The sequence below is a fragment of the Asterias amurensis genome, chromosome 12 (assembly GCF_032118995.1).
Source record: "Asterias amurensis chromosome 12, ASM3211899v1".
NCBI classification, from domain to species: domain Eukaryota; kingdom Metazoa; phylum Echinodermata; class Asteroidea; order Forcipulatida; family Asteriidae; genus Asterias; species Asterias amurensis.
Genome location: NC_092659.1, coordinates 20340860 through 20347375, shown reverse-complemented (window position 1 = coordinate 20347375; position 6516 = coordinate 20340860). Strand labels below are relative to the sequence as shown.

At 39.5% G+C, this 6516-nt stretch overlaps 1 long non-coding RNA gene across 1 annotated transcript; it reads right to left on the bottom strand.

The window, feature by feature from the left end:
- Window positions 1-2561: 2561 nt before the first annotated feature.
- Window positions 2562-5747, bottom strand: LOC139945092 (uncharacterized). Its single transcript, XR_011787054.1, has 3 exons — window positions 5223-5747; window positions 4406-4706; window positions 2562-4066 (listed from the first exon to the last, which is right to left on the bottom strand). It is a non-coding gene; the product is annotated as an uncharacterized lncRNA (long non-coding RNA).
- Between the last annotated feature and the right edge of the window lie 769 nt (window positions 5748-6516).

Sequence of the window (6516 nt, the reverse complement as noted above, 5' to 3'; positions counted from 1 at the left end):
GGTTGCTCGAAAATTAAAATTTTTATTCCCCGGTTAGGGAAAAGGGAAGAGCGGCCATCTTGTTTTTCTAATAGTCAACTCTGGAAATCGCGTTCTGACGGTGCAAATCGACCAAGTTGAGCATTCTGAACAACTTTCCTGTGTGGAGTCATGCAAAATTCGCAAAACCTTGGGAATTATAACTTTTTGTTGCAAAAGTGACGTCATAATTTGACTAAAAATCGTCGATTACCGCCAAAATATAGCAGTAACGGAGTTCAAATTTGCACCGGCACACTCGGGTGGGGTATCCGCAAGAAGTAATCACGCTAATTCGGCTTTTCGGGGTGGCTCGAAAATTAAAAAGTTTATTCCCCCGGTAGGGAAAAGGGAAGAGCGGCCATCTTGTTTTTCTAACAGTCAACTCTGGAAATCGCGTTTTGACGGTACAAATCGACCAAGTTGAGCATCCTGAACAAATTTGCTGTGTGGAGTCATGCAAAATTCGCAAAACCTTGGGAATTACAACTTTTTGGTGCAAAAGTGACGTCATAATTTGACCAAAAATCGTCGATAACCGCCAAAATATAACAGTGACGGAGTTCAAATTTGCACCGGCACACTCGGGTGGGGTATCCTCAAGAAGTAATCACGCTAATTCGGCTTTTCGGGGTGGCTCTAAAATTAAAAAGTTTATTCCCCCGGTAGGGAAAAGGGAAGAGCGGTCATCTTGTTTTTCTAATAGTCAACTCTGGAAATCGCGTTTTGACGGTACAAATCGACCAAGTTGAGCATCCTGAACAACTTTCCTGTGTGGAGTCATGCAAAATTCGCAAAACCTTGGGAATTACAACTTTTTGGTGCAAAAGTGACGTCATAATTTGACTAAAAATCGTCGATTACCGCCAAAATATAGCAGTAACGGAGTTCAAATTTGCACCGGCACACTCGGGTCGGGTATCCGCAAGAAGTAATCACGCTAATTCGGCTTTTCGGGGTGGCTCGAAAATTAAAAAGTTTATTCCCCCGGTAGGGAAAAGGGAAGAGCGGCCATCTTGTTTTTCTAACAGTCAACTCTGGAAATCGCGTTTTGACGGTACAAATCGACCAAGTTGAGCATCCTGAACAACTTTGCTGTGTGGAGTCTAGACTTGATGACAAGTCGTTAGGCGCTGCCTATTTGTCTGCCTTTCATGCAACAGTCGCAGTGCGATGTTACACATGCAACAGTCGTAGGTAGCGCGAGGCAGCTCTAACGACTTGAGTCGCTTGTTCCTAGCCGAGTATTCATTTATTGTAAATTATACAATGCATATGCAAAAGATACCATAGAGAGGGCCAATGGTAGCTTGTCTGGCAAAATTGGAAGAATTCATTATCAACATAGGAATGTATCTTTTCTGTAAGTTTTGTTTTGTAATTTTATTAATGACATTCTATTTGCTAACATCGATTTGGAAAACATAGTATTTATTTTAATCATCAAAACAATTTTGTGACTTCTTTTAATATAAATTTGACCAATGCATTTTCATAAAATGTTACTCTCAATAATAAATCCCCCATCAAAGAATGAAGTGTGCGCCCTGTTAGCTCCTTTTGCTCCATGTGATTTGCCGTTGTTTGCAGATTACTCCAGAAAATAAACTCGTTCACAGTCCCTCGTCGGTCTCGTTTTGTATTGGCAATCATAAATCATTGTTCTCAAATAATGAGCCGGTGAAAATAGCAAGGATTATCATAAAGGAAGAATATACAATTACACTAGCTTACAATACCACTTTCATGGCAGAATAATAAGCTCGCCAATGTAGAATTTATAAAACAAAACAACGGATCATACCACGTCTATGTTTACAACCCGGCTGCACGTACGTATCTGCGTAACTCACGTGTTGCATGGGTACAAATCGCAATATTGCGTGGTTGTAATATTGGTGAAATGGCCACCAGTACTCGCAAAATGTGGCGAGTTTTTTCTAGTTTGAAACTCACTTTTACTTAGCTGCAGAATCCTACTTCAATGTTGACAAATCGAATCAATCTTCATTTGCGGTTGAAAGCATAACGTCGGGTCATATGTTTTCGATAGTCACATATATTCGCGACCCACAACTTTGATTCCCGTTTACCGCAAGATTGTGCAAGCTCCCATCCCCTGGTGACAGAAGCTCTGCTGTTTACTCACTGTCTGTATTTTCGTCAGGCTTAATCATGATGAGAATAAAGTTGCCTGTCATTAGGATATGCTCAAACATAGTGAAATGGACTGGGCAATTGAGCATAGGATTTTTTTTTTAAAGGTTGGACAAGCAGCACAACCGATTGACCAAATTCAGGCAATGTTCAACACAAAGCCAGGTCGAACACTACGTGCCTTTCCAGACTTCCCTTTCCAATATTTTGAGCCTTCTTAATCTTGCAGACATTCATTCATGTATAACAAACACTTTGACAAAACAATTCTAGAGTGAAAGTAATCGAAAATAAATAACTCACATTTCTCCATAAACTGCAGAGTAGACATTTATTTTGTATTAACATTACCCAACTAAATACATACTTTGGCTGAATACATTTAGTTTCCTAGGCATGCTAGGTGAAATTTAGCATTTAAAGGGTGTGCCACTCAAATGTAAAATGACAACCAATACAAAACATTATTTGTTAATCGGGACATACATTTTTTTAATGTAACAAGCCAAATGTGTTTATAAGAAATGAAAGACTTTTCAATTTATATTAATATAAGGGAAAAACCTTCAGTAAATTAAAAAAATACTGTCAACAAATAAAATACTTTCTGTCAAATAAAATACTTTCTCTCAAAAATAAAAAATAAACAAAACTTTTCAGTACTTTGCAGGAAGTATTTCACCTGATGAAAATTTTGACTTTGATTTGAAAGAGCTAGGGTGGAACTCAAAGTAAATTTTGGAAGTGGAGCAATCAAACAGTTTTATCATATCATATTTAATAGGGGCGTTTGAAGATTTGCAGCAGCATGGTGTGGGAGAATAAGTTTGTACTATAGCTAGTAATTTTGTGTGTACAAAAATGTATTTGAAGTCCTCTGAGAAAAGGCTAACACTCCTCATTTAGTCACAAGTGATTAATAGTTTACTAATAGTTTATTCATAACCACCTCAGATAGTTTTGCTATTTCTATTGGTGGAGAGCACGTCACATGGGGGTGTTTAAACGGCTGAATGACCAGCTTGGGCTGTTTTAACCGGTTGTTTTTGGATATGTTTGTGCGGGCTAGCCCATAACCTCGTTCCCACGGGTGATGGATCTCGCCACGCCATTATAGCCCATGAATACGATAATGTTTACTACACAACACACACGAATGCATATATCCGAAAAATGTCTCAGTCATAAAAATGCAACACACGTACAGAGCTCGAGGACCTCGAAAAACAGTTAAGTTTTAGAGAGTTTATTACTTTTTTACGCCTTTTACCAAAACAGGCATTTATGAATGCGATAAAAGAGTAGTGACTTAATTAAGGCCCAGTCCCACTGAAGCAGTAAGCAGAACGATAACAATATCGAAGTAAAGATAACACATTCTATTGGTTGAATGAGCGTGCACGTATTCTACGTGGAGCAATTCAACCAATAGAACGCGTTCTATCCGCATCGTGATCCTTATCGTTTTTGTTATCGCTGAAGTGTGACTAGGCCTTTAAACTGCAGTTCTTGCAGGGTCAAACTCCTGCAATAAAGACCCTTGCCTTCGGCTCGGGCCTATGTTGCACGGCCATGACCCTGCAGGTTTTAAAAGGCAGTTTAAGAACTCGTCGCTACCCTATTCCCTTATTCTAATTATTTGTATTAGTACAACTAATACTCATAATGAGTGTTTACAACAGAGTAATTAATATTGGTTTGCTCTGGGGAGACTGCAGTTAAAGTTCCTACATCAGACATCCCAAGAGATGATTCATTGGTCTTCCGCATATCAGGAGAAGCTGTTTCTGTCAGAGCCATCCCCACAACACTGCGCGACACAAGGGAGCGTAGTTCAGCCAAATGACTATAGCAGCTCCGATAAGCTTCAACCTCAACAGATATCATTCCCCTGTTTTGGTAAAACAAATCAAAAGAAACAAAATGTATTTTCTTGTAAGGTTACCTACATTTTGAAGAAAGCTTTCCAATTGAAACTTCTGTTGACAAAGAGTAACCACATACACAAACTGGACATGTACATTCGTGGCATAAAAAAAAAAAAACTTGCGACCATAATCTACTGTTCCTGCAGTACATAACAACATTTGTGCCTTGCAAATTGCACAAAGAAGTTATCAGAAAACAATGACTTAGGTGAAAGACGATAATTAGATTCACCATTGCTCTCACCTTAAATTTTCATGTATTGTGTATTTTCTAACCAAATACTTTAATTATAATTGCTTACCATTTTGCTACACAATGACCTTTGTCAACAAAAAGGTTTGGCTGGTATTCATAGGAGGAGGATGTACTGTCAGTAGACTTCTGCCAAAGGGCCCCAGGAGGGTTTCTGGGCCAGAAGAGACCAGCAAAAATTGTCTTTGTTGTACTTGAACTCTCTCAATTGCATCCTCCTTTATGTCACCAATGTACTGCTCTAACTCCATTCTCTCAAGTCTTAGCATTTTCACTTTTTTCATCAAAGCAATGAGAGGAGAACTGACTACTGCAATGGCCGTGCCCTCTGTAGAAGTCCCTCGTCGAGCCTAGTGTGGGGTAGAAAATTAGTGTGAATAATTAGAAAATTATGAATGCATGAAGTACATACTTGGTTACAATGTCAATGATTTGTCCTTTCATGCAAGACATACTGGGTGCAAATGGAAAGTTAGTAGTGTCTTAGTTCTCTCACTTTTAATTACTATGGTCACTATTGTTTACTTATTATTGTATGATTTTTTCTTTAAATTTAAGGGTCAATAAAGTTCATGCAAATGTCAAAATGGTAAAATAACGTACAGAGCCTCTGCCCGGCCCGGAGAGGCTGACTGGGGACTGGGTCTACCACATACATAGAGAATAGTAGAAAGGGTCTACAATTACAAATCAACAACAAACCGCTGAAAGAGTTTTAGTATGTCATATATTTATAAATTATATTGACTGTTAAATTAATTGGGCAAGTCAGTTTGAAATTAGGTTAATTCTATACTAAATCTAATAACCTATCTGGGCTTAAATTTTAAAAGCTTCGTGAGTACACATGGATAAAATAGACCTACCTGGTAAATTGCCGACTTCCCATACCCACACCACAGTGACCAGTCATGCCAGCTGGTAAATTTACGAAAGCATCTCTGTCTGACCCTCTGTCTATCACTTCTATCAGCCTCCATTCAGCTCCACGGAAACCCCCATCAGTTTATACTGTCTCACCCTTCACAGGGCTCCATGTCACTCTATTTCTACCTCCATGCTCTGAAGAAATGCTGTATAAGTTCGCTTTTTGGATTGACTGAGTACATAAACACACAATGTACACACGGCGACCAAACTCCATGATGCCATACTCTGCAAGATGTTTTATGAATATTCATGTTTTCGCGATTCTAAACCAATCAAACTGCTCCGTCCAATTTTGGTAGCAAGTCCCATTGCATGTGTACAAAGCTGGGTACAAGTGATTCAAGACGGTAATTGCGACTGACTCACACACACATACTGGGATCGAGGGTGTGTGTATCGTCCCCGCAGCTACACCGCGCTGTAACTACACACCGCGCTTAACAATTACCGTCTTGACTTCAAGACTATGTGGAGTCATGCAAAATTCGCAAAACCTTGGGAATAACAACTTTTTGTTACAAAAGTGACGTCATAATTTGACCAAAAATCGTCGATTACCGCCAAAATATAACAGTGACGGAGTTCAAATTTGCACCGGCACACTCGGGTGGGGTATCCTCAAGAAGTAATCACGCTAATTCGGCTTTTCGGGGTGGCTCGAAAATTAAAAAGTTTATTCCCCCGGTAGGGAAAAGGGAAGAGCGGTCATCTTGTTTTTCTAATAGTCAACTCTGGAAATCGCGTTTTGACGGTACAAATCGACCAAGTTGAGCATCCTGAACAACTTTCCTGTGTGGAGTCATGCAAAATTCGCAAAACCTTGGGAGTTACAACTTTTTGGTGCAAAAGTGACGTCATAATTTGACTAAAAATCGTCGATTACCGCCAAAATATAGCAATGACGGAGTTCAAATTTGCACCGGTACACTCGGGTGGGGTATCCGCAAGAAGTAATCACGCTAATTCGGCTTTTCGGGGTGGCTCGAAAATTAAAAAGTTTATTCCCCCGGTAGGGAAAAGGGAAGAGCGGCCATCTTGTTTTTCTAACAGTCAACTCTGGAAATCACGTTTTGACGGTACAAATCGACCAAGTTGAGCATCCTGAACAACTTTGCTGTGTGGAGTCATGCAAAATTCGCAAAACCTTGGGAATTACAACTTTTTGGTGCAAAAGTGACGTCATAATTTGACCAAAAATCGTCGATAACCGCCAAAATATAACAGTGACGG